At 38.4% G+C, this 26,823-nt stretch overlaps 1 long non-coding RNA gene across 1 annotated transcript in view; it reads left to right on the top strand.

The window, feature by feature from the left end:
* Positions 1–26,221, top strand: part of LOC116549194 — a 60,281-nt gene extending 34,060 nt beyond the window's left edge. Inside the window, exon 3 of the long non-coding RNA XR_004267744.1 lies at positions 24,822–26,221. This is a non-coding gene — a long non-coding RNA (uncharacterized LOC116549194). The remainder of the gene's footprint in view (positions 1–24,821) is intronic.
* Positions 26,222–26,823: the final 602 nt, after the last annotated feature.

Below are 26,823 nucleotides of genomic sequence, written 5' to 3'. Positions count from 1 at the left end.
ATGGGGATAGTTCAATAAAAGGTTTGAAAACTTTAATTTTGCCCGTCCTTTTTCCTTATAATTTTACTTCTGGAGGCTCTAAAGGGGAATCCATTTCTTTGCCTCCCTACTGCAATTCCCACACATGGTCACAAAGATAATTTATGCAATTATTTTCATTGCAGAATTGTCTATTATAATGAGTGAGTTGAAATTACTTAAGTCTCTCAATGTGTACTAGTTAATTAATTATGGTATAGTCAAAAAAAACCAATACTAAGCAGACATTCAAAATGAGAGAGATGCATAAACTGGCATGAAAAATGTTCCCAATATGTTGTTCAGTTAAAAAAAAAAGCAAGTTGAATGCAGTATTTCTAAAAGAATTTGACTTTTGAAATTAAAATCATGATATATGTATAATAAATTGTATATGTAAGCAGCTCTCTGGAAAATAAAGAGGTTATCTCTTGGCTATGCGATTTGGGGATGGTTTCACCTTCTTGAAACACTTGAACTTATTTTCCCACTTATATTTTGCCTTTATAGTTGGAAAAAAAGGGAAAAACAAATTTATTTCTGAAAAATATAGTAACAGATGCTATGTAAATTCTGAAAATAAGAGAGGTCAATCATGGGCATTTGGTAAGAAACCAAAGCACAAGGCATTCTTTCAGAGGGAATTTAAAAGCAAGGAGCAAGCATCTTTGTGTTAACCTTATTATAGTCAACTGCTTTATATTTACTTTCATTTCCACAAAGCGACAGCAGTCACATAGAAATGTTTCTCAATGACGTTAGAATGTCAAGACCCCACTGCTGTCTTTGTCTACTCTTTTCAGATGCTTCTGCAGTTTGACAATAAATTTAGGAACATCTCCTAGAATTCACAGGGCAAGGAATGAGAAAAAAAATGTCTTTCTGTTATTGAAATGAATACAGGTATATAGTAATATTAAACAAAAGGATATTTTGAAAGTTTGGATTTAATTAGCTTGCTCATGGTTTAAATTTCTTTGTAAATGATTCCTTTTCTGAATTTAGGAAGGTTTTAAAATGACTTCCCTTTTCTCTTTAAGTCCCTGTATTCCAATTTTTGTTCTTCTATACTTCAGAACCAAATAAATTTAGAATTCTTCACATATGCCAATTCTTTCAGTTGAGTTTGGCCTGCAAAATAGTAAGATGCAATCAAACTTGTTTTTGTACATATGATTTCATATGTTTAAAAGTCAACATGCAAATATATGCAAAAACTCTCAAATTTTTTAAATCAGGAAAACATCTCCCTGAATTTGAATTCAGACTTTATGGGTGGTTCCAGGTACTAGGAAGTTTGGTGGCTCATGTACATGTGTGGGTGATGGTTGGCAGACACCAACCTCACTCTCTTCCTGAAGGTAGCTAAAAATCAAATACTCCAGGAAACCAAGAAGATGCAGCCAGTGGACTCCCAACAATAATTTTCTAATTGTCAGTTTTTATAAATACTTTTTTAGTGAACATAGTTTCCTTTACTTGAATCAATAATACTCCCACTAAAGTGAGAACTACAAAATTATACCATTACAGCTTGCCTGGCAATATGATACTTCTATTACAATGTGATAAATCCTATTACCTGTTTATTCAGAATTTCAATTTAATTTAACATTCAGAAACATTGCTGTTTTTTTTCTCTGAGTGTCATTTCTGTCATTGGCCATTTTCTCTGCATACAGTGTCTTCCGCTATAATGAGGCAAGAATTTCAAGACCTTGCAAAAGATTCTGTTTAGTGTCATAATAAGAATTTACAAACACTTTGTTCCATTTGCTTCTACTTAAAATAGCCTCCTTTTCTCCAGAATCATAGAAGTCTTATCAGCATGCTAAGCAAAGATTCCAAGCTTAAGGGAGAAAAGAAAGAAGGAATTTAAGTGGTTGGATTATAAGATATAATGGACCAGAAAATTCTAATATGTTTGGAGTGCTACAAATATCGCCCCAGCTCTAGGCAGGCCCAACCTTCCAGGGTACTACCCACAGCCCCACCTCGTACATCCATGCCCTCTCACGTTCCACTCATGCACCCTCTTTTCTCATGAACGTTCCTGCCTCCTACACTACTCACCCTCTTATCACCTGTCTACTCACCTATAAAGGTGAGCTGGTTGCAGATGGTTTAGGATATGAATTAAGCTGTTCTGGGGATAACATCTCAACTCACTACCTCTTGGCACATTCTAAGATATAAAGGGACCTTCCTCAGGCTAGAATGCAAACATCCCGTGTTTATCCCAGGCATCGAATGGACTGAGTCATTATGTTTCTGAGGACTAAGACCTCCTTACATTGGGGAAGTAAGGCTAGTTTTTTGATGGTGAAGAATTGGGCTCCTGTTTAAATATAGTCAGTTCTCTTAATGATGGGCCATAAATGTCTTTTGTGAGAGAAAATAAAGAATATTGAGCTTTTAGATAAAGCAGAAATTGGAGTAAAAGTAGGGAGACTCTAATGTAAAGGAAGGGAGGGGAGAATGGAGCCCTGAACCAGGCCGAGGATCTACCAGGAGCAGCCCAATCATCAAAGGATTACCAGGCAAGAGTCCTAGCGAAGGACCTCTGTGAAGACATAATCATTTCTGTTGTTTTTGTAAAATATGTCAGTCTATACAGCTCCATGTGTATGTTTGCAATTGAACCTTAATATATAATCTAGGGGTGTTAATTAGCATATGAAACACCCTAATCAGAAATCCACATGTGAGCAATAGCTCCAAATATTGCTATCTATATATGGACCAGAGAGTTTTTAATTAGGACAAAGCATATTAGCAAATACTTTTTCTCTGTTGGAATTAGAGATTTCCAAGATAGATGTTTGGTCAGGAAGATTTAGGCAGATTTTTTTTTCCGCCTGCATGAATGAGTTATAGAAAACCTAGTAGCCTAGTATCTTTGGGGATGGTGCCTTTGATCTAGAATCCTGTTTGGTCCTGTGTTTCCTGGACACTTAGAAAATGATTCCCTTGCCTGATTCTACCTGAAGCCTGGCTGAGCCCAGTCAACATTGTTGCTTTTGACTCAGCACAGACCTTTCTTGTAAAGTGTGTGTTAAGATACCAGAAAGGATGAAGAGTGAGGACTCTGGCAAGTTTACAGAATGAATTGTCTTACTGTTTTGGTACCCCTTTGCTTACAAAGATTTGTAAGTGAGGGAGCACTGAGTCTGAGATTATTAGTCACTTTAATACATACAATTTTGCTTATTATAATAAGGTAGAGAATGCCTCAAAGAGGACATATAGCTCTCACCTACTCTAGTAGTAGAAGGCTGGAACATTCACCAGAAAAACCTGATGCCTGGAAAACATCTGCTTGGCTTATCTGAAATCTCAAGAGAGGAAACTGCTGAGGAACCCAGCATTGAAGTAAAAGTAAAGTCCTTGTCTGTCAACTACCAGGCTGTATGTGAAAGGGAACCTCATTTCACATTGCCAGCATGCATTGGACAAATGTGAGGCATGGTACACAGTAGCTCCTGCACCTCGTCTTGGGGAGAGCCTCAGGAACTCTCTTGAGTCCTCTGCTGGCCGTTGGACACATACTATCTAGGACTGAAACTTCCATGATCCCCCACAGATTTTGATGCGACCTTCCAGCTCTTGGGTCTCCTGGGTCACTCCTCTTCCTCCAAATCCAGGAAGTGTCTGCTCAGACGTCTTCGACTGGCCAGTTATATATATGAATAGTTAGTTAAGTGGGGATTGGGGAAAGATAGTCTCATAAGAGGTGATGTTCTTATGAGTATTTTTCATAATATAAAATGCATTTCTATTATAAATGTTTAGATTAGAATGATTGGAAAAAGAAGTGGGGGAGAAAAGGCCAGGTTTGTGGGAATACCAAACAAAATAAGAACACAAAGAGTGCAGTAGAGTCATTGTCAACCATAAGTATAGAAAGATCATTTTGTCAATGAAGTATTCAGATAAAAACCAGACAAGTTATTTTTTATGTACCAGAGACAACTAGTATCGTTGATCGGGAGCCTGATTTATGCATCTTTATGCTGGAGTTCTCTTTGATATGGCTTTATTATTTTTAAAATATATAAATGTTTGATGTTTGTTTTCCCCAGGCCTGGAAAACTTAAATTCATGGGTTAGAGAAAGCTGACAATAAGATCACTAATCCATCACAGGTAATTGTTGAGAAATCAACCCCCAAGCCCAGAAACAGTACTAGAGAATGTGGTAGAGGAGGAGGATAGCACGAAGGGAGGAAATGGCCTAACTTTATAAAGGAAAATAAGGCAGATACTGAAGAGCGAACACTAGTGAATGAATTTAACATCGATCTCTGGGGATTCTCCTGAGCATGTGGTGATAGGAGATGATCTTTAAGGACCTGTCTGTAACACAAGGAGAAGTGATGCCAGACTGTTATTTCCTCTAAGGCTATGGTTAATCAACAGGTGGATGGTGATACTATAGACCTAGAGAGTCCAGACTTAACGGCACTGGACAATATCTAAGTTCTGTTCTTGATCAAGACAGAGAAACAGAGGCAGCAGCTTTGAAAGCTGGTCTTTGGACTACTGCCAAAACAGCGGCTTAAGAGTCACCTTGAGAACTTGTTAAATCGTTCAAGATGCCTGTGCCACAACCGCTTAAGCTAAAGAGCGAAGTCTAAAAGTCAAGTTTTAGTAAACTGTCCAAATAATTTGCATGTGCAGGCAGCTATGACAACCCTGAAGGGAGCTGATTTATGAACCAAAGACAAACTGAAGAGAGTCCACAAAGTGCCACATAGGGTTCTATTTCAGTCAAACTTCTTATCAATACCTTTGATAACAGTGACAACTTTGTCAAATTCAGGGATGATATGAAACTGGAGGAGAGCAGAGTTAGGATCCAAAATGATTTCATCATATTAAGTCAGATAAAAACCAAGATTTTGTTATAAACAAGTCTGTCAGTAAAATTTGCATATCAACTATGATTTCTAGTCACATAGGACACATCCAAAATTCATTTTAATATTTGTAATATTAGAAAATCAGTGAAAAAGAATGCAGGGATGTAGCCATGGTCTAAGATCTTTAGGCCTGGGCAGGAAGATGATTTCATGTAATTCATAGACAAAGAGTCAATCATGTAATCATTTTGGCAGGAACAAGAGAATTGCAGATTTCTGTGAATAAACTAAGGAAGAAATAGGTAATGCATATAGCTTAAATCCAAAGATGTAAGCCATGTTCATACCTTCCTTGAATTTATGGAATCAAATATAAATGAGGTTTGTTGCATTCCATTAGGGCCCAAGCCAAAAATTCTGGTCATTAGTACCTACTTTAGGATAGCACTGTCCCTCTTTAAGAGATAGGCATCTTTCAATCTCAGAATTGCAAATTAAGTAGAGAAATATTTTAGAAAATTAAAACCCAGTGCTATCAATACTTTTGAATTAAAATAATATTCAATTTTTTATTCCAGTGTTTAGAAATTGCATTTGAGTGATAGCATTGTAACTTCAATTTAAAATGTCTAATTAAGTAATTCAGACTTCTGGTTTGCAGTGAAATTCTTACTAACTATATAATATAATACTGTAGCACTTAAGAGAACTCAGAGTTCACGATATTTGTAAGTTTAATTTATTAGATTTATATAGATTACTTAGTCCTTGGGAAAGTTTGCCAATTGGGCAATTGAATTACTCTAAAGAGAAATAACATGCATTAAACTTAGAGTATAAAATATGTGAAAGTGCTTAATTAGTTTTTAAATGAGATCGAGTATTGTTCAAAGGCAGTTAGAGTGATTGCAAAAAGTGCTGAGCATAACTAGAATAAGAGGATTTGTAAGTTGAACTTAAAGCTTAAAGAAAAATGAGGTTATTAAAAATTGGTGACTTTAGTAAAGTGAATACCAGTTTTTCAAAACAAAGTAAATGACTGATCAGTCTTTTCTAGATAGACAAGCTATCTTTGGATGAAACAAAAAACTCCCAGCAGCTTGTCCAGGGTGGAGATGGAACTTTAAGTATGAAAATGGCCTGGCTGCAGGTCAAGTCCTCAGGCTCCATTGGAGGTTACAGAATGCTGAACCTGCTAAGAGATCCTGCAATCTTAGGCTATGAGGAGAGGAGAGTGTACAGAGAGGAAGCTGATTGCTTCCCTCCATTCTACACTAATCTGATTGCTTAGTCTGTTATGATCACTCATGGAAACCTGTCTTTAAGACCAGCTGTTGCTAATTGTCCTGAGGCACCATGATCATTCATTGACTCTGAGGTTTTTTGTTTATTTTGGTGGCTAATGGTAGGTACTTTGGTAGATAGTAGTTTGTGATGGGTGGGTTATTGATATTATTTACCCTCTCACAAAGTCCCTACCAGGTTACAACAAAAGCAGGTCTCCAACCAAATTCTGCCACACATCTCCCAGATGTTTATTAAACATCTGTCGATAAGCAGACCCCAAACAGTTCACACAATCTGAAATCCCAGCTCTCTGTTCTTTTATGTAATCTGACCATACTTTTTCCTAAATAAATCAGTAGAAACAGATGTGACAATATGACAGCGGTAGAAATCTGTAAGCCTTACGGAATAGCTGGGTTCCAAAACTAAACTCTCACAAGGATGCAGGATTAGACTTGTAAGGCACTTTGGCAGAACCTAACAAATTCTCAAGAGAAAAGAGGCCGAGACACAGAGACACAAGTCTTGGTTCAAATATTGACTGTCACCATGTACTGACTGGGGAATGTTACACAATCTCTTTTGCTTTCCATTTCTTTATGAAGGCAAGGATAGTAAAAACTACCTATTTTGAATGTTGTGGGAACTAAAAGATATAATGTACATAAAAACACAAAGAACTTGTTAAATATAAAGGTATTATTGCCATTGTTTCACGTGGTTCCAGAAGGAGAGCTATTGATGGCATGTACGAATGAGAGCACAAATGAGTCAATTCAAAGGGAGAATTTTCTGGAAATTACAGTATTATAAAACAGATTAAGTTATCTTTTGCTGAAATAAATTTCTATCAAGGGCAGTACCCAAGGAGAAGCTATTCAAGGTCTTAACAGGAACAAATGTTTCAGAAGAGACTAATGCTGATGGCAAAGGATTAGACAGAGAGATCTCTCCACTGCTCTCCAACATAGAGACTCTGGAATACTGGCCTATTTTCATTCCTTGTAGATATAATTTAGATCCTGTTTATCCATGGGTATTCATGGAAAGGTTCTCTAGTCTTGCAGTTTTATAGATTCAGAACTTAGTATATAGAAATCACTTTTTCTTCATTTCTAACTATATGCCCTTTTTCTTAAGCAGAGTCAGCATTTCTTCATTCCTAAGCAGTGTCAATAATTCTCTGCTTTTATTCACCAATGAAAGTGCACACACATTCACCAATCTCACATTTTGCAATTCCCAATCTACATCCAAGTCACAAATGTCTTCAAACAACCACCTCCTTGCCATATTTGTTTTAAATGCTACGTCTCTACTGAGACAATAGAACTTTGTGTCTGAACTTAAAACTGCCCTGGGCTGCCTCACTAGCTTTCTGCCATTTTTATTTTTATGTTATTTGATTCCTGCACAATTTTTGTATATTTACCTGGATCCTTGCTCCTTTTTTCCACCAAGAAAGGCTACACTCTTTGCTTACAAGATCACTGCTGTAATGCTGCTATCTGTAAAGAAATCACTTCCTGACCATCCCTGACAGCCCTAACTCTCGTCTGGACCCCACCTCTGACTTTGCTTTGGTGTACTGCTCATCTTTCCAACTTCTTGGTTATATTTCACCTCAGGATTCCCCTGACACCCAAACCTGTTTGTTAGCTTTATGGTAACTTTTAACAAATTATAACCAATTTTAACCACCTTATAATGTTTCGTGTACCCACTGCTTCATGCATGACGAGCCAGAGGAATCCCTTGGTCCTTGATGAATAGACTAATCACAAAATCATATACATGATCTAAAAACATTCAGATTTTCAGCCTCGATAACTAAGCACAGAAGCAATAGAGTACTATTTTTCACCTACAAATTTAGCAGAAATTAAAAACCAGTTGTGCATTCCACACCTGATGAAGGTGTCCTGGGACAGGCATCCATGCCTACTCTGTTTATAAAGAGTTTAACTTGGTATATACTTTTGGAAAAGCAGTTTGCAAAACTATAAAACATGGCAGATGCATATAAGAAATCATACAGAATATAACCTTGGAGATTGGCTTGTCTTCTTTTTTTAATATACTTTAAGCTCTGGGGTACATGTGCAGAATGTGCAGGTTTGTCACATAGGTATACATGTGCCATGGTGGTTTGCTGCATCCATCAACCGTCATCTACATTAGGTATTTCTGCTAATGTTATTCCTGCCCAATTCCCTCATCCTCTGCTGTCCCTGCCCTAGCCTCCCACTCCTTGACAGGCCCTGGTGTGCGATGTTTCCCTCCCTGTGTCCATGTGTTCTCATTGTTCAATACTGACTTATGAGTGAGAACATGCAGTGTTTGGTTTTCTGTTCTTGCATCAGTTTGCTGAGAATAATAGTTTCCAGCTTCATCCATGTCCATGCATCTTTTTTATGGCTGCATAGTATTCCATGATGTATATGTGTCACATTTTCTTTATCCAGTCTATCATTGATGGGCATTTGGGTTGGTTCCAAGTCTTTGCTATTGTAAACATTGCTGCATTAAACTTATGTATGCATATGTCTTTATAATAGAATGATTTATAATCCTTTGGGTATATACCTAGTAATGGGATTGCTGGGTCAAATGGTTTATCTGATTCTAGATCCTTGAGGAATCACCACACTGTCTTCCACAGTAGTTGAACTAATTTATATTCCCACCAACAGTGTAAGAGTGTTTCTCTTTCTCCCCATTCTCTCCAGCATCTGCTGTCTGCTGATTTTTTAATGATTGCCATTCTAACTGGTGTGAGTTGGTATCTCATTGTGCTTCTGATTTGAATTTCTCTAATGACCAATGATAATGAGCTTTTTTTCACTTGTTTGTTGGATGCATGAATGTCTCTTTTGAAAAGTGTCTGTTCATATCCTTTGCCCACTTTTTGATGGGGTTGTTTTTTTTTTTTTTTTCTTGTAAATTTAAGTTCTTTGTGGATTCTGGATATTAGCTCTTTGTCAGATGGGTAGATTGCAAATTGCTTTTCCCATTCTGTTGGTTGCTGGTTCACTCTAATGATAGTTTCTTTTGCTGTGCAGAAGCTCTGGAGTTTAATTAGATCCCGTTTGTCTATTTTGGCTTTTGTTGCCATTGCTTTTGGTGTTTTAGTCATGAAGTCCTCGCCCATGCCTATGTCCTGAATGGTATTGCCTAGGTCTTATGTTTAAATCTTTAACCCATCTGGGGTTAATTTTATATAAGGTTTAAGGAAGGGATCTAGTTTCAGCTTTCTGCATATGGCTAGCCAGTTTTCCCAACACCATTTGTTAAACAGGGAATCCTTTCCCCATTGCTTATTTTTGTCAGGTTTGTCAAAGATCAGATGGTTGTAGATGTGTGGCATTATTTCTAAGGCCTCTGTTCTGTTCCATTGGTCTGTATGCCTGTTTTGATACCAGTACTATGCTGGTTTGATTACTGTACCCATATAGTATAGCTTTTTTTTTTTTGCTTAGGATTGTCTTGGCTATGTGGGCTCTTTTTTTTGGTTCCATATGAAGTTTAAGGTGGCGTTTTCCAATTCTGTGAAGAAAGTCATTGGTAGCTTGATGAGGATAGCATTGAATCTATAAATTACTTTGGGCAGTATGGCCATTTTCACGATATTGATTCTTCCTATCCATGAGCATGGAGTGTTTTTCCATGTGTCCTCTCTTATTTCCTTGAGTAGTGATTTGTAGTTCTCCTTGAAGAAGTCCTTCACATCCCTTGTAAGTTGTATTCCTACGTATTTTATTCTCTTTATAGAAATTGTGAACGGAAGTTTACTTATGATTTGGCTCTTTATTTGTCTGTTATTGGTGTATAGGAATGCTTGTGCTTTTTGCACATTGATTTTATATACTGAGACTTCCCTGAAGTTGCTTATCAGCGTAAGGATATTTTGGGCTGAGATGATGGGGTCTTCTAAATATGCAATCATGCATGCAAATAGAGACAATTTGACTTCCTATTTTCCTAATCGAATACCCTTTATTTCTTTTGCTTGTCTGATTGCCCTGGCCAGAACTTCCAATAGTATGTTGAATAGGAGTGGTGAAAGAGGGCATCCTTCTCTTGTGCCAGTTTTCAAAGGGAAAACTGTGGGTTTGTCACAAATAGCTCTTATTATTTTGAGATACATTCAATTGATACCTAGTTTATTGAGAGTATTTAGGATAAAGCGCTGTGGAATTTTGTCGAAGACCTTTTCTGCATCTATTGGGATAATCATGTGGTTTTTGTCTTCGGTTCAGTTTATGTGATAGATTACATTTATAGGTTTGTGTATGTTGAACCAGCCTTGCATCCCAGAGGTGAAGCTGACTTGATCATGATGGATATGCTTTTTGATGTGCTGCTGGATTCAGTTTGCCAGTATTTATTGAGGACTTTCACATCAATGTTCATCATGGATATTGGCCTGAAATTTTCATTTTCAGTTTTGCCTCTGCCAGGTTTTGGTATCAGGATGAAGCTTGCCTCATAAAATGAGTTAGACAGGATTCCCTTTTTTTCTATTGTTTGGAATAGTTTCAGAAGGAATGGTACCAGCTTCTCTTTGTACCTCTGGTAGAATTCAGCTGTGAACCCATCTGGCCTGGACTTTTTTTGGTTGGTAGGGTATTAATTGCTGCCTCAATTTCAGACCTTGTTATTGGTCTATTGAGGGATTCAGCTTCTTCCTAGTTTAGTCTTGGGAGGGTGTAAGTGTCCAGGAATTTATCAATTTCTTCTAGATTTACTGGTTTATTTGCATAGAGGTATTAGTAGTAATTTCTGATGGTAGTTTGCATTTCTGTGGGATCAGTGGTGATATCCCCTTTATCATTTTTTATTGCATCTGTTTGATTCTTCTGTCTTTTCTTTTTTATTAGTCTGGCTAGCAGTCTATTTTGTTGATATTTTCAAAAAACCAGCTCTGGATTTACTGATTTTTTGAAGAGTTTTTTTGTTCTCTATCTCCTTCAGATCTGCTCTGATCTTAGTTATTTCTTGTCTTCTGCTAGCTTTTGAATTTGTTTGATCTTGCTTCTCTAGTTCTTTTAATCGTGATGTTAAGGTGTTGATTTTAGATCTTTCCTTGCTTCTCTTGTGGGCATTTAGTGCTATAAATTTCCCTCTAGATACTGCTTTAAATGTGTCCCAGAGATTCTGGTATTTTGTGTCTTCATTCTCATTGGTTTTGAAGAACATCTTTATTTCTGCCTTCATTTCATTATTTATCCAGTAATCATTCAGAAGCAAGTTATTCAGTTTCCATGTGATTGTGTGGTTTTCAGTGAGTTTTTTAATCCAGAGTTCTAATTTGATTGCACTGTGGTCTGAGAGACTGTTATGATTTCCGTTCTTTTGCATTTGCTGAGGAGTGATTTACTTCCAGTTATGTTGTTGATTTTAGAGTAGGTGCGACGTGGTGCTGAGAAGCATGTATATCCTGTGGCTTTGGGGTGGAGAGTTCTGTAGTTGTCTATTAGGTCCACTTGGTCCAGATCTGAGTTCAAGTCTTGGATTTCCTTGTTAATTTTCTATCTAGTTGATCTGTCTAATATTGACAGTGGAGTGTTAAAGTCTCCCACTATTGTGTGGGAGTCTAAGTCTCTTTGTAGGTCGTTAAGAACTTGCTTTATGTATCTGGGTGCTCCTGTTTTGGGTGAGTATATATTTAGGATCATTAGCTTTTCTTGTTGCATTGATCCATTTACCATTATGTAATGCCCTTCTTTGTCTTTTTTGATCTTTGTTGGTTTAGAGTCTGTTTTATCAGAGACTAGGATTGCAACTCCTGCTTTTTTTTTTTTCCTCTCCATTTGCTTGGCAAATCTTCCTCTATCCCTTTATTTTGAGCCTATGTCCTTTTTTGAGTCCTTGCTTGTGAGATGGGTTTCCTGAATACAGCATACCAATGGGTCTTGACTCTTTATCCAATTTGTCAATCTGTTTCTTTTGATTGGGGCATTTAGCCCATTTACATTTAAGGTTAATAATATGTGTGAATTTGATCCTGCCATTTTGATGCCAGCTGGTTATTTTTCTCATTAGTTGATGCTGCTTCTTCATAGTATCAATGGTCTTTACAATTTGGTATGTTTTTTGCAGTGACTGGTACTGGTTTTTCCTTTTCATGTTTAGTGCTTCCTTCAGGAGCTCTTGTCTTTTATGTTCTCCTCTGTGCTAGTTATTCTCGTTAGCATTTCCTTTAACCTTTTTACAAGGGTCTTAGTTTCCTTGCATTGGGTTAGAGCTTGCTCCTTTAGCTTGGAGAAGTTTGTTATTACCCACTTTCTGAAGCCTGCTTCTGTCAGTTTGTCAAATTCATTCTTCATCCAGTTTTGTTCCCTTGCTGATGAGGAGCTGTGATCCCTTGGAGGAGAAGAGGCATTCTGGCTTTTGGCGATTGCAGCCTTTTTGTGCTGGTTTCTTTCCATCTTTATGGATTTATCTACCTTTGGTCTTTGAAGTTGGTGACTTTTGGTTGGGGTCTGAGTGGCATCCTTTCTGTTGATATTGAAGGTATTCCTTTCTGTTTTTTAAGTTTTCCTTCTAACAGTCAGGCCCCTCTGCTGCAGATCTGCTGGAGTTTGCTGGAGGTCCACTCCAGACCCTACTTGCCTGGGAATCACCAGCGGGGGCTGCAGAACAGCAAAGGTTACTGCCTGTTCCTTCCTCTGATAGCTTCGTCCCAGAAGGGTACCTGCCAGATGTCAACCAGAGCTCTCCTGTATGAGGTGTTTCCCAGTGAGGATACATAGGGGTAACGGAGCCACTTGAGGGGGCAGTCTGTCCCTTATCAGAGCTCACGTGCTGTGCTGGAAGATCCATTGCTCCCTTCAAAGCTTCCAGGCAGGGATGTTTAAGTCTGCTGAAGCAGAACCCACAACCACCCCTTTTCCCAGGTGCTCTGTCCCAGGAAGTTGGGGGCTTTATTTATACGTCCCTGACGGTCTGCTGCCTTTCTTCAGAGATACTCTGCCCAGCAAGAAGGGATTCTAGTCACAGTCTGCCTGCAGAGGCCTTGCTGAGCTGCCGTGGGCTCTGCCTAGTTGCTGTGTAAACTTCTTGGCCACTTTGTTTACACAGGCAAGGTTAAAACCGCCTACCTGACCCTCAGCAATGGTGGACACCCTTCTCCCACAGAGCTCAAAAGTCCCAGGTTGAGCTTAGACTGCTGTGCCCTGGCTTCAAGAATTTCAAACCAGTGGATCCTAGCTTGCTGGTCTTCCTGGGGGTGGGACCCACTGAGCCAAATCACTTGGCTCCCTTGCTTCAGCCCCCTATTTTTCTGAGTGGTTCTGGCTGGCTGGCATTCCAGGTGCCTCTGGGATATGAGAAAAAAAAAACTTCTGTAGCTAAAATGGCCACCCAGTTTTGTGCTGGAAACCCAGGACACTGGCGTTGTAGACACTGGAGGGAATTTCCTGGTCTGTGGGTTGTGAAGACCAAGGGAAAAGCAAAGTATCTGAGCCAGAGTGCTGAGTGTCAGGAAAAGTCCCTAGTGGCTTCCCTTGGCTAGGAGAGGGACTTCTCCGGCCCCCTTGTGCTTCCCAGGTGAGGTGATGCCCCACCCTGCTTTGGCTTGCCCTCCTTGGGCTGCACCCACTGTCTAACCAGTCCCAGTGAGATGAACCTGGTACCTCAGTTGGAAATGCGGAGATCACTCACCTTCTGGTTCACTCTTGCTGGGACCTGCAGACCAGAGCTGTTTCTATTCATCAGTTTCGGCAGAAGTCAATTGGCTTGTTTTCTCTCAGCAGAATTCTCTGGAGATTCATTCAAGTTGTTGTATGTATTGACAGTTCATTCCTTTTTATTGTCGAGTAGTATTCTATGATATAAGTGTACCCAGTTTGTTTAGCCCATTAAAAGACATCTGGGTTGTTTCCAGTTGAAGATTATTATGAATCAAACTGCTATAAGTATTCATGTATAGGCTTTTACATGAATGAAACACTAGGAGTACAATTGCTGGGTCATAGGCTGGTCGTACATTTAGCTTTTAAAGAAATTACCAATCTGTTTTCCAGAAGGGCTGTCCCATTTTACATTCCCACTAGCAATGAATGCGTGATCCAGTTTTGCCTCATCCTCATCAGCAGTTGGTGTTATCAATATTTCTTATTTTAGTTATTCTGATAGGTGTGTAGTGATATTTCACTGTGGTTTTTATTTGCTTTTCCCTAATAGCTAATAACATTGAACATCTTCATGTAGGTATTTGCCATCTGCATATTATCTTTGGTGAAATCTCATTTGTCTCTTGCCAATTTAGGATTGAATTGTTTGCCTTGTTTACTGTTTAACTTTTAAAAATTGATAAATAATTAGCATATTATAAAATTCTGCCTTTAAAAATGTACAAGTTAGTAGTTTTAGCATACTCTAAAGGTTGTGTAACCCTCACATATTCTATAATTTCAGAACAAGTTAATAGCCCCAAAAGTAACCCATGAGCAGTCACTTCCCACTTCTTCCTCCCTTATACCCTAAGAACCTCAAAGCTATGTTCTATCTCTATAGATTTGCCTATCCTGGGCATTAAATATATATGAGATCATACAATATGTGACCTTTTATGACTACCTTTTCTTACCTGACTTATATTTTCAAGATTTGTCCATGATGTAGCAGGTATTGGCATTTCATTCCTTTTTATGCCTGAATAATATTGCATTGTACAGATGTAACACATTTTGTTTATCTGTTTATTGATAATTTAAATAGTTTCCACTTTTGGAGTATTGTGAATAATACTGCTATGAACATTCATATATAAGTTTTGTATGCACATATTTTCATTTCTATTGGGCATATATTCAGGAGTTGAATGCTGTGTCATATGATAAGCCTATGTTTAATTTTTGGAGAAATACCAAACTGCTCACCAAGGCTATTTCACCATTTTATGTCCCTACTAGCAATGTGTGAGTATAGGTGAACTTTTAGAGTCCCTTATGTATTCTACATACCACTTCTTTTCAAATCTTGTTGGCAAATATTTTTACTGAATTCGAATCTTATTTTTGCAACCTCTTAATAGAGTCTTTCACATAAGACCTTAATTTTTATGAAATCCAGTTTATACTTTCATGGGCCATGCTTTTATGGTCAAGTTTTAGAACTTCTTGCCTAGACTTAGATTTAGAATATTTGCTCTGTGTTTTTCAAAAATTTTAGTTTATATTTTACATTTAAGTTTGTGATCCATTTTGAATTAATATTCATATAAGTTGTCCAACAGGTAGTTTCATTCTTTTTTCTTATGGATGTCCAATTGCTTTAGCACCTTTTCTTAAAAAGGCTGTCTTTCCTAGTCTATTGAAATGCCTTTCTGTCTTTATTAAACGTCAGCCAGGCGAATATATGTAAGTCTCTTTTGGGTTCTCTGTTTTGTTCCATTGATCTACAGATGTATCCCCCTGCAAATACTACATAGTCTTGTAGTTATATAAGTGAAATTTCATAGCCTCATTCCTTCTTTATTATCAAAATTCTTTTAGCTATTCCAATTCCTTTGCCTTAACATATAATTTTGTGATACTCTTGTCTTTGTGTACAAATAGTCTTGCTGATACTATTTGCCTAATTTTTTGATAGAAGTTGTGTTAAAGCTCTATATCAATTTGAAAAGAATTGACATCTTTACTATATTGAATCATCCAACCTGTGAACATGGTCTGTCTCTACATTTATAATCTTTGATTGTTTTATCAGCATTTTGTAGTTTTCATTCTATAAGTCCTGTGCATGTTTTGTTAGATTTACATCAAAATATTTTCTTTTATGTTGGGTGATTATAAATGGTATTTTATTTTTAATTTTGGGTCCATGGACTCACTGATGGTATATAGAAATAAAATTGTTTTTGTTTATCTCTTATCTGTCAACGTTGCTGAACTCGCTTATTAGCTGTAGAAATCTTTTGTGTAGATTCCTTGGAATTTTCTTTATAGATCATTGTGATATATGAAAATCAGAACAGTTTTATTGCTTCCTTTTCAATCTGCCTTTTATTGTATCTTCTTACCCTATTGCACTGGCTAGCACTCTATTGAATCGGAGAAGTAAGGGCAGATATCCTTACTCTGTTCCTAATCTTAGGGGTACGGCATTTAATCTTTTACTATTAAGTATAATTTAGTTGTAGTTTTTTGTAGATGCTTTTTCATCCAGTTGAGAAAATTCCCTCTATTTCTATTTCTCTTAGAATCTTTTTTCATGAAGGGGTTTTGAATTCCAGCAGAGGGTTTTTCTGCACTGACTGATATGATCGTGTAACTTTTACTCTGCCCTTTCCAGAGCTGAGTTCAGATTCTCCTTTTTCTTTTCTCTTCCTGACATCCTCTGCCTGATAATCTACCTGCTGCAACTTTTGCTAGGCACTTCCATCCTTTTCTACTCATTCCAAGTTGGTTTCTTCCCAGAATGAGCTTGGTTTACTTCCTGATATGACTGATATTTCCCAGTATTTTTCTTCAGTGGGAAGAAGAAAATTGCACCTTCTAATTACAGATTTATTGTTGATCTTTTTGTGAATAGTCTGGCTTTATTGATGTTTATTTTTCTGCACACATCACCTTTACTCCTTATCTATCTCCTTCCCCCATAAGTCCTTTTAGTGCTTCTGCTTCTTTTATCATTCCAGGTAGTTTCTTTGTATTCTGGGTACACGTACCCTGCTCAGCTCCAGTCCTCATTTTATGCCAAGTTCTTGAAAATGCCAGCCATCCTAGCTGCCCTGTTATTGTGCTATGATCTCAAGCACTTGGAATAGACTCCTTATTACTGGAATTAGATGAATTTTTTTTGACCAAATACTACTCTCTCCGAAGAAGATGGTTTATCTGTGATGATTAAAGTATTTTGTATTGCTCATCCAACTCCTGAAGCTTTGGTTTCAATAGGTTTCGTGGTTCCTTTGATTTAAATAAGTAGTTTCCCCCAAAATTCTGTTTCCACTAATGCTTAGAGTGAACTTGGCACTTCTACTTGCGTGAGACCTTCCTTAAATTTTCTGTTTATAAGAATAAGATGGTAAAACATAGCCCCCAGGGCTCATCAAATTGAGCAATAGCCAGGCTTTCCACATCACACTTCCATGAGCCATCATACTGGCATGCACCTACGCTGGAATATGGAAGGTCTTCCTGCCATTTACTTCCTGACTCCACACACCCCCAGCCCATGGAAGCTGCCTCTGCTCTTGGCCTTCTATCTCTATTTCTCCGTGTACTTTCAAGAACAAAATTGGATGCAGGTGCAGAGTTTTGTCTTTATTTTCTCCTCTCCTCATCTCCCAAAGGGCTTGCTGCAGTTAACACACAATGTCACCTGCTTGAAGTTTTTTTTTTTTTTTTTTTTTTTTTTGTTGTTGTTGTTTTGCCTTCCTTCCTGTTCCTGCCCCTGCAAGTTCCACCATCTTGACCTTTCCCATACTCTTATCTCCTAGGCTGTCTACGTGGATGATTGCCACAGGCCTGCCACCCCTTCCCATGCCCTTCCTTCATTCCTTCACCTCTCATTTAGTGGTCACGAAAAATGTACAACCCACACACCCACTCCTCTGGGAACACGCCTTGCATTCTCATAGCATGCCTTTCCAGTAGACAGGCAGGTATTATTCTTCCTATTCAACAAATGAGAAAAAACCTGGTCAAGATAAAAGAACAGCTGGTTAAGAGCAGGGCCAATGCTGTTTCTGACTTCTAGCTAAATCATGTGGGCCTGCAGAAAGGGGAAAATCCCTCCCACACTACTCTCCATTTTTCTGCTCTGGTAGTGACGTATGCCTAATCTACTCAGATACCTTCTGCATAAACATCATTGGCTGGTTCAGAGTTATCATCATTAACTTCCTTAACATAAATTATCATGGATCGAGGAAAGACTGGTAATTCTCAGAATCACCATATACAATGCTTTTTGTTCTTGACATGTCACTAATAGAGAAAGGACAGAAATACTCATTGGCCTGAGATTATGAAGATGACTGAGGTGGGAGTTGTAGCATTGATGCCTGTATCAGAAAAAGGTCTTCTGCCAAGCAGCAGGACAAAGTCCCTCTCCCCACTTCACCATAAGAACAAGGAAGATGCAGGCTGACTAGAGAGGATGGAGCCCAGGTAACACCATATAAGAGATGGAGTCAGTTGTGAGCTTTGAACAGCTTCTTCTGCCATGCCTAGAGTTTTGGGACAAAGGCATAGTATGGGACATGGAAGAAGAAAAAGCTGTCACTTCAGTTCCTTCCTTCAAAAAGTAAAAGGTCAGTTTGTTTTTGTCTACTATTAGGTCAGATTGCTACACCACTTTGGGAGAAAGCTGTGTGGAGTAGTGAGGGAGAATGGGGACAGCCACCTAACCAGCCAGATTAGTTGAATCAGCCCTGCAGATCAGCACAGTGACAGATGTCCCAACCAGATGGTACACACATCCACTTCATAAATACACCATAGAAGTCTAGAGTCTAGGGGAAGAAGCTTTTCTGCCATGAGGGCTCCTGCCCAGGAACAATTGGCTGACACCAGTCTACTGAAAGCCAGGCTCAGAGAAGACCACAGCTTCTCTGCCATGTAGGGGTGAAAATCCTGCCCCATGTTTCTCAGTTCCCATCTTTGATGCCTGAAATCTCACCATTAGCACCCTATTCTTTGGTTTAATGGTTTCTGTTATACAAATATATTTATAAAAACCAAGACAAGTGTTTTTAGTTCTTCTGTTGAAAGTACTGCAGATACTTTTTGAGACTAAGTTTACACGTGAGGGAAGTATGGTGGTTAATTTTATGTGTAAAATTGACTGGACCCAGATGTCTTGATTGATTAAACATTCTTTTCAGGTGTATCTGTGAGGGTGTTTCTGGAAGAGATTAGCATTTGAATTGGTAAACTGAGTAAAGCAGATGGCCCTCCCCAGTGTGAGTGGCATTATTCTATCCATTGAGGGCTGAATAAAACAAAAAAGCAGAGGAATTTGGAATCACCTTCCTTCTACCTGACTGCGTGAGCTAGGACATTAGTCTTCTGTCCTTGGTACTTATGGGTCTCAGGGCTTCAGACCTGGACTGCAGTCTACACTATTGGTTCTCAGGCTTTCAAACAATCCCACTAGCTTTTCTGGGTCTGGAGCTTGAAGATAGCAGGTCATGGGACTTCTCAGCCTCCATAATTGTGTGAACCAGTACTTTATAATAAATCTTATTGGTTCTGTTGCTCTGGAGACTACTTTTCTTAGTTTCTAATGTTTCTTCTAATACCATAAGAAAGATCATGAAAAAAAAAAGTTGGAATGTCAAGGTTAGATTTCCTAAGTGGTACCATGGAAAAGGTTAGCTGTACCATCCTGGGTAAGAAATTTCACTCTGAGCAATTAATTATCCTTCAACTGAGATAACCATGGTGACCTCACAGTATTGTGGAAGGCCCATGTGTGAAATGATATATATGACAACCCCTCAAGTGTCTTACACGTGCAAAAAAAGAAAGCAGCTATTTTTCACAGCCTTCCTGGGTGCTGCTGTCACACTTTCTTTAAATGTCACTCTGAGCTAATTGTCCTCTTCAAGAACTCACATCAGATACCTCATTATCACATCCACCGAAGCAAATCCTAGCTATTAATGACAAATGAGAATGTTCCAGTTACCTTTCTGTCCTAGAAAGCAACACCCCTCAGCTCTGTGGGGAACATTTGCTTTTCAAAGACTGGCCTGGGGATTTTAAGGAATGAGCCAGTGAGACAGGTTCCTTGGCTGCAAGGAGTCCCTCCCTTCTCCCAGATATCCAGTAGCATTGTCGCAGAGCCCAGAGAAAAGAGAAAACAGGAAATGGTCTGTGGCTCCCAAGAAAAGAAGTGACTGTCTCCCCTTGTTTCAGGGTGCCATGAGACCAGCACTACAGTAAGGAGCTGATATGGTTCGGCTCTTTGTCCCTGCCCAAATCTCATGTGGAATTGTAATCCCCTTGTGTTAAAGGTGGGGCCTGGTGGGAGATGATTGGATCATGAGGGTAGTTTTTAATGGCTTAGCACCATCCCCATCCCCCTAGTGCTGTCTCTTGATAGAGTTCTCAGAAGATCTGATGGTTTAAAAGTGTGCAGCACTTCCCACCCCACTTCACTCTCTTTCTCTCTCGTCACCATGTGAAGAAGGTCCTTGCTTCCCCTTTGCCTTCTACCATAATTGTAAATTTCCTGAGGCTTCTCAGTCATGTTTCCTATTAAGCCTGCAGAATGGACTCAAACCTCTTTTCTTCATAAATTACCTAATCTCAGGTAGTTCTTTATAGCAGTGTGAAAACAAACTAATATAGGATCCTAGTGGAGACCTGGCTTAGGATTGGGACTACCCAAAGTGTTAGGTGCAGCAGAGCACATGGGGCTCTACAGCAGCTGTTGAGACATTAATAGGACTCATAACTCCCTTCTACTTAGTTATGTCTTAGAAACCCCTAACAATCACAGCACTATACAGTGTTCCTCCTGTGGACACCTGTGTCATTGATTCCTTCCAGGCCGCAGCTGTCATTTTTAAAAGGAAGCTGGGTCAGTTGCAAACAAGAGTCTGTGAAAGGGCAGTAGTGGTGGTGAAAGTCCCAGAAAACAGTCACAGAAAAACTGCCTACAGGAACTGAGATTGTTAGAAGGACATGGGGAGCGGGATGTGAAGGGTTGTTGCACTGGAGAGAGAGCCAGCTTATTCTGTGCAGCCTCTGAGCTCAGCTACGACCAATGTGTAGGTGGAAATTAATAGGAGCATTGGTCTCAGAAAGTTTGCAACTAACAATTAAAGCTGCTCAACTTGAAATTGGCAAATTAATGCATTCTTAGAATTCTCCATTACACTTGATCTTAGCCAAAAGGCCGAGAAGCAATTAGAATTCTCTTTCTATGAGGCTTTCACATAGCCACGTGGATATCTTGGTTATAGCTAAGCCATCCATTAATGGCACAGTTTACTGTGCAAGGAAATAGATTAATTTCATATTCCTTCTATGAGTTATGTTCAAAAGTAAGCCTAATGGAGACATGTAATGAAAGAAAAGATGACCCTCTTTTTCTGCTCTGCTTCATGAGCTGCTTGCTGCTGTATAGGGTTTTCTTAGGAGTACTGGGATCTCAAGTACTGTGGGGTTGCGACCTGAGGTATAATCCCACTTCTTTCACTAACTTGGGCCCCCTTTTTCTGTGGGAGGAATCATTGACTCAGCCCTTTTGAATATGCTGGATAAAGATATGATGAAGAATCTAGGGAAATAAAAAAATAGCACTGAAAAGATTTGACTTTGTCAAGGAGGAATGACATAAAGGCTCTAAGAGGAGTTGCCGGTCTTTTATAGACTCACTGAACTTGCAGCCCAGGAAGACATCTTCCCTGGGACCCTCTTTCATCACTCCCCTGCGTGTGGTCAGTGCCTCCAAGCCATCCAGCCTGTCCTGCTTGACCAATGACAGTCTGGACCTTTCTTTTCCTTTCCCATCAAAATTCACTGGTGCTGTTTCCAAGACCCGGAGGAATTAACGTGAGAAATTTTCAGGCATTGAGACCAGATGGGAAGTATTTCTGACCAAGAGTGACTGCCTCAAAACATAGCACCTGGGTTTCTTGTCTAGCTCAGAAGTTTTCAAATTCTTTTGCTTCTGTGTCCCCTAAAAGCATTGTAATAAAGTGTGTACTGTCATGGAATTTTTATGAATAGTGATGTTTTTCATCATAAATTTAGACACTTTAAAGGATGTAATTTGGGGCATATTATAAATGTTTTCATGTTAAAATGAAAGCTGAATTTCTCCTAAATGTATACAGTTGAATCTAAACACCATGATAATGGATAACCATCATTCCATTTTAAAATCAAATACTTCTGTAACTTTTAGAAATTTGACTTTCTTTTTCTACTCAAACTTAAGTTTTTATTCAACTTCCTTCAAAAAACTTTACCTTAAGGTAACAGAATTTTGTTTGAAAATACTGCTTACCATGTCACATTTATCTGCAATTGAAACATACCTAAATTCAATTTTTTACTTTTATTTCCTGTGACCATAAAGCTCTAAACATTAAAAAATCTATGCAATTGAATTATTACCAATACACTACTGATAATACAATGTAAACATATTAGTAAACACAAAGTAAAATTATATTTCAAATGCATCCTTTAATGAGATGATAAACTTTTTTTCAATTAGTTCATTTATCTGTAGATGAACATTACTTATTGCTGAAATAAGGGGTTAGTATCAATCCTATTTCTATTTTTTGTTTTTATAGATGTAAGTCGAAGGAATTGAAAGTGTTTTATTATAACAATGTAATTCAGTTCTTTGAATTCATTCTATGTTATATGCCAACATTTACCTAATGGTCTATTAGCAAAAGCATTTTTAATCTTCAGTCACATGACTATTTGATAAAGTCCTTCTTCATTTTTAAACAGTGAATTAGAAAGCACCTGACTAGCAGAAAGATTTCTTCTCCAGCAATGTGAATACATTTACTTTCTTAATTTCTGGGAAGTACACCAAGAGAGCTTTACTAAGATTTATCAAATTATTTTTAATTATGCTGTAACACCTATACTTAGGCCCACCTTTTAAAACCCGTATCACCAGAAATGGCAGGAAAAATAAACAAATTTTTAGTTTTATTACACATTTGCCAAAACATTGCTTTTTGCTAAAATGCATTGATCTCATTTATTATTTTAAATGTACTGCCACTAATTTGGAGCTGCAGATTTAACTCATTTATGAAAAATATTTGTCATAAAAACTCATTGGCAGGGGCAGTCTTTACTGTCAAACCAGTCAGCCAGATCAGACGTACTTTCTGTTAGAAAAAGTTTTTCCTTTTTGAATTCAAATAGCTATTTTGAGGAATATTATAAAAATCAATGAGAACTAAAAGTACACTTTTGTGAAACTGATCACTAAAAACAATCAATTAAAATAATAAAGATCTAATATAATTAATTGTTCCATGTTTAAGTTATAAAAACAAGACGATCAATACACTATTTCTCATATAAGGCAGGAAAATGATAAAAGGCGTGGTATATCTCTAGTAAAATTATGTGCAGGTATTGAATACTGCTGACTGGCTTTGGAGAATGATTAAACAAGAAATATAAAATGGTAGAAACAACTATGGTCTGAATGTGTTCCCCAAATTTCATATGTTGAAAACTTAATCCATAAATTCATAAAGTTGATGGGATAGACCCATGATGGTCCATGGCTTTCTAACAAGAGAAGAGACCTGAGTTGAAATCCACGTTTTGCCCCTCCTCCTTTCTATCACAATTTTGAGACAGCAAGAAAGCCCTCACCAGGTGCTGAGCAAATTCCAACACCAGGCTCTTGGATTTCCCAGTCTCCAGAACCATGAGCTGAATGCTGCTTTTCTTAAGTAGATTATCTAGTCTGATGTTTTGTTACAGCAACAGAAAACAGACTAAGACAAGAATTGAATATAATCGAATAAATGTTTCATGTTATGGTTTAATACAGTGGGTTCTGACAACTTTATCAATGAATGCACATCAAATCTGAAAGAAGCCATGTGAAAGTTTTTTATCCTTGGGTTATTGCATCTGGTAAAAATCTGGCATTCCCAAAAGGCATTCTGGTTACATTTAAAATAATGAGCATGGCAAATCTATACTGCTTTAGCTCTTCCAAGTTACTTTTCTTCTCAGTCAAGACACATCCTAGGGAAGGATATTGACAATAATGGGAAATAATTGCTAACAATTATATGCAGAAGACATTTTCGGCATTCAGTGCCTTCTACTGATTTTGTTTCACTTTCTCGTGGCTCTCCCTTAACAGCAAGAAGTTCTTTGACAAGAGTCAGGAAAAGAAAAAAAGGCATTAAATCAATATCGTCATTATTATCACTCCACTTTATTATATATCTGAATTCTAAAAATCTGTGAGTACAAACACCCAATTTCTGTGTTATCTAACATAATCAGCTTTAACATGTGTATAAAAGGCGAAAGCCCAAGGCTCTTTGGATTTATGACTAATCATCAAACCTTTTCCCTGTTGGCTGTATCTGAGGTTTTTGGTGTCATATTAAGAGCAATGTTCCATATTAAGATTTGGGAGGAGTAGCCCTGTATCTTTTTTTATTTCCTTTTTTTTTTTGAGATGGAGCTTTGCTCTTGTTGCCCAGGGAGGAGTACAATGATGCGATCTTGGCTCACTGTAACCTCCGCCTCCCAGGGTCAGGTGATTCTCCTGCTTTAGCGTCCCGAGTAGCTGGGATTAAAGACATGTGCTACCACACCTGGCTAATTTTTGTATTTTTAGTAGACATGGGGTTCACCATGTTGGTCAGACTGGTCTTGAACTCCTGACCTCAGTTGATCCACCTGCCCCCCAAACACCACCCCACTTGGCATCCCAAAGTGCTGAGATTACAGGAGTGAGCCACCAACCCAGCCCTATATCATGTGGGAAAAGAAACAGTATGAACAAAGACTCATTCTCAGCAGATCAATTTAAGGAAAGAGTATAGTATATATAGAGGATCTGAAAATTAATTTCCTGAATACTGTCCTTGAGCATGAAATCTGTGAAAAGTCATCACATACCTTTAGGTATGCATACCTCAGTTTGAAAATGATGAATCTATCATATCTGTATACAGCTTGACCTGACCCAGTCCAAGACTGTTTATCATGGGATCTCAATCCCTGGAGGAGGATAACCAAAGGATTCGAAAGAGGGCTCAGAGAGGTCGAGTTGTAATTGCTGCAGAGAAGTTCTGAGTGGCATTGAGGGACCTCCAATTCCAGTCTGGTGTTCATCCTGCAAGTGTTCCTGCTATCAAACAGTGAGTGCAAAAGATCTCCTGGCTCTTTGTTAGTGAAAGTAAGGGCAGCACCGTCCTTCCCAAACCAGATGATTAGTGTTGCTAACTGCCATACCAACGGAGGCAAGCAGATGATATAAATGAATGAAGCAGACAGTATGTAAGAAAAGAGGTGATGAGGGTTTGATAAAAGAGGACATGCCTCATCCACAGGTGGAGGCAGCTGTTCAGCCCCAACCCCACTGTTGCTATATTTCCCACTTTTCTATCTAGATATTCATGTGAAATCTCTTGATTTGTAAATGTCGGCAATTAAGTAAACATTTTTATACAACACATTGAAAAACAAGTCTCCAGGTTAAGTCTGCTCAATGGTTGTTAGCAGTCTCCTCCCAAAGGCAACATGGTGTTATATTTGCCTCTGGTGAGAGAACAGAGCAGTCTTAAATCAAAGTTTGTGTCTTCTGAGGTGAGCCCAGCTATTTCTCCAATTCTTAGCTCTGTCTCAGTAGTTATTAATGCTTCATAAGACATTGCTGGATCCTGACACGAGTCTTTCAAATTTAAAGTGCAGAGTCAGTTACTACTTCAAGCTTTATGGAGGCTGAGGAATTGTCATCAGTGCACTCCACAATCCATAGAGTTGGATGGAACTTTAAACATCATTTATTCCAGCTCCCCTGTTTTTACAGCTTCTCATAACATTCTCTAAATATTAGTATTGGGGCTAACAGAACTTGGATTAATAAATGGAGGCTGTGAAATCCCAGTTCCTGGATGCTCTCCTCATATGCCGCTTCCAAGGACTGTAAAAACATTTCCATAGAAAGAAGTAGCTGTGATGCTAGTTTCAGCCTTTCTTCCAAACCCTGACCTATAATTACCCTGAGCTCTTTAACTTCAGATCATGTGCTAATTTTAAAATATGTCCATAAATTCTGTGGTATTCCTCCTTTCAGGAGGTAGAAACTAATTTCCTTTATCCTTGAGTATGGGCTATACTTAGTGACTTGCTTCTAATGAATAGAATATGATAGATGATGGTGAGAATAACTTATTCTGAGAATAAGTCATAGCTTTTGGCTTGTTCCCAGCTCTCTTTAGTTACTTGCTCTTGAGGAAGCCACAAGTTATGGGGACACTGAAGCAGCACTGGGGAGATGCTCATGAGTAGAACAACTGAGGCATCCTGCAAACAGCCATGGACAAACCTATATTGGGAGCAGATTGTCTAGCCCCAGGTAAGTCTTTAGATGATAGTTTTTTTTTTTTTTCAATAATTTTTTTTCAAAAAAGGTAATTAAATTTAAGGAGGACTTATTATACCCAGAGGTTAATAGCCAAAAAGGTGGTGGTATGTCATTTTTAAGAATTTTCCTTCAGATTGAACAAATTTTAATGATCTGATAAGCAGTTAGAATTTAGTTCTGCCCCAAGGTTCCTTTCTCTTAATGAGATTTAAAGTTTTAGGGTAAATAGAAAACTTAACCAAAATCTGAGAGGTGCATTAATTTCAAATTCAGCTCAGTAAACCCCAATTTAAAAGTTCTTCCTGACATAACACGACCCAAGATTTCTCAGAGAGCATCTGATGCCCACTCTCCAGAGGCTGAGCTCCCGTTGCAGGGGCAATGTTACCTTTAGCTCCTGTTTTCTCTCTCTGGCTTCTATCTCAGAGGTCTGTTCCTTAGTCTCTGTTGAGGTGAAACTGCAATACCTGAACCCAGCCAGTCAAGTAAGCAACGTGCTTACAAGCCAAGTTAAAGTTTCACTCCCATAATGGACAAGGAGAGACCAGAAGACATTTCTCATGCACAGGGAGTGCATAAATCCCCTG

Source organism: Sapajus apella, unplaced genomic scaffold (genome assembly GCF_009761245.1).
Source record: "Sapajus apella isolate SASKATOON/1434 unplaced genomic scaffold, GSC_monkey_1.0 scaffold1, whole genome shotgun sequence".
Classification (NCBI taxonomy): Eukaryota; Metazoa; Chordata; class Mammalia; order Primates; family Cebidae; genus Sapajus; species Sapajus apella.
The sequence above is the reverse complement of the archived record's forward strand: the minus strand, read 5'-3'. Positions and strand labels throughout refer to the sequence as shown.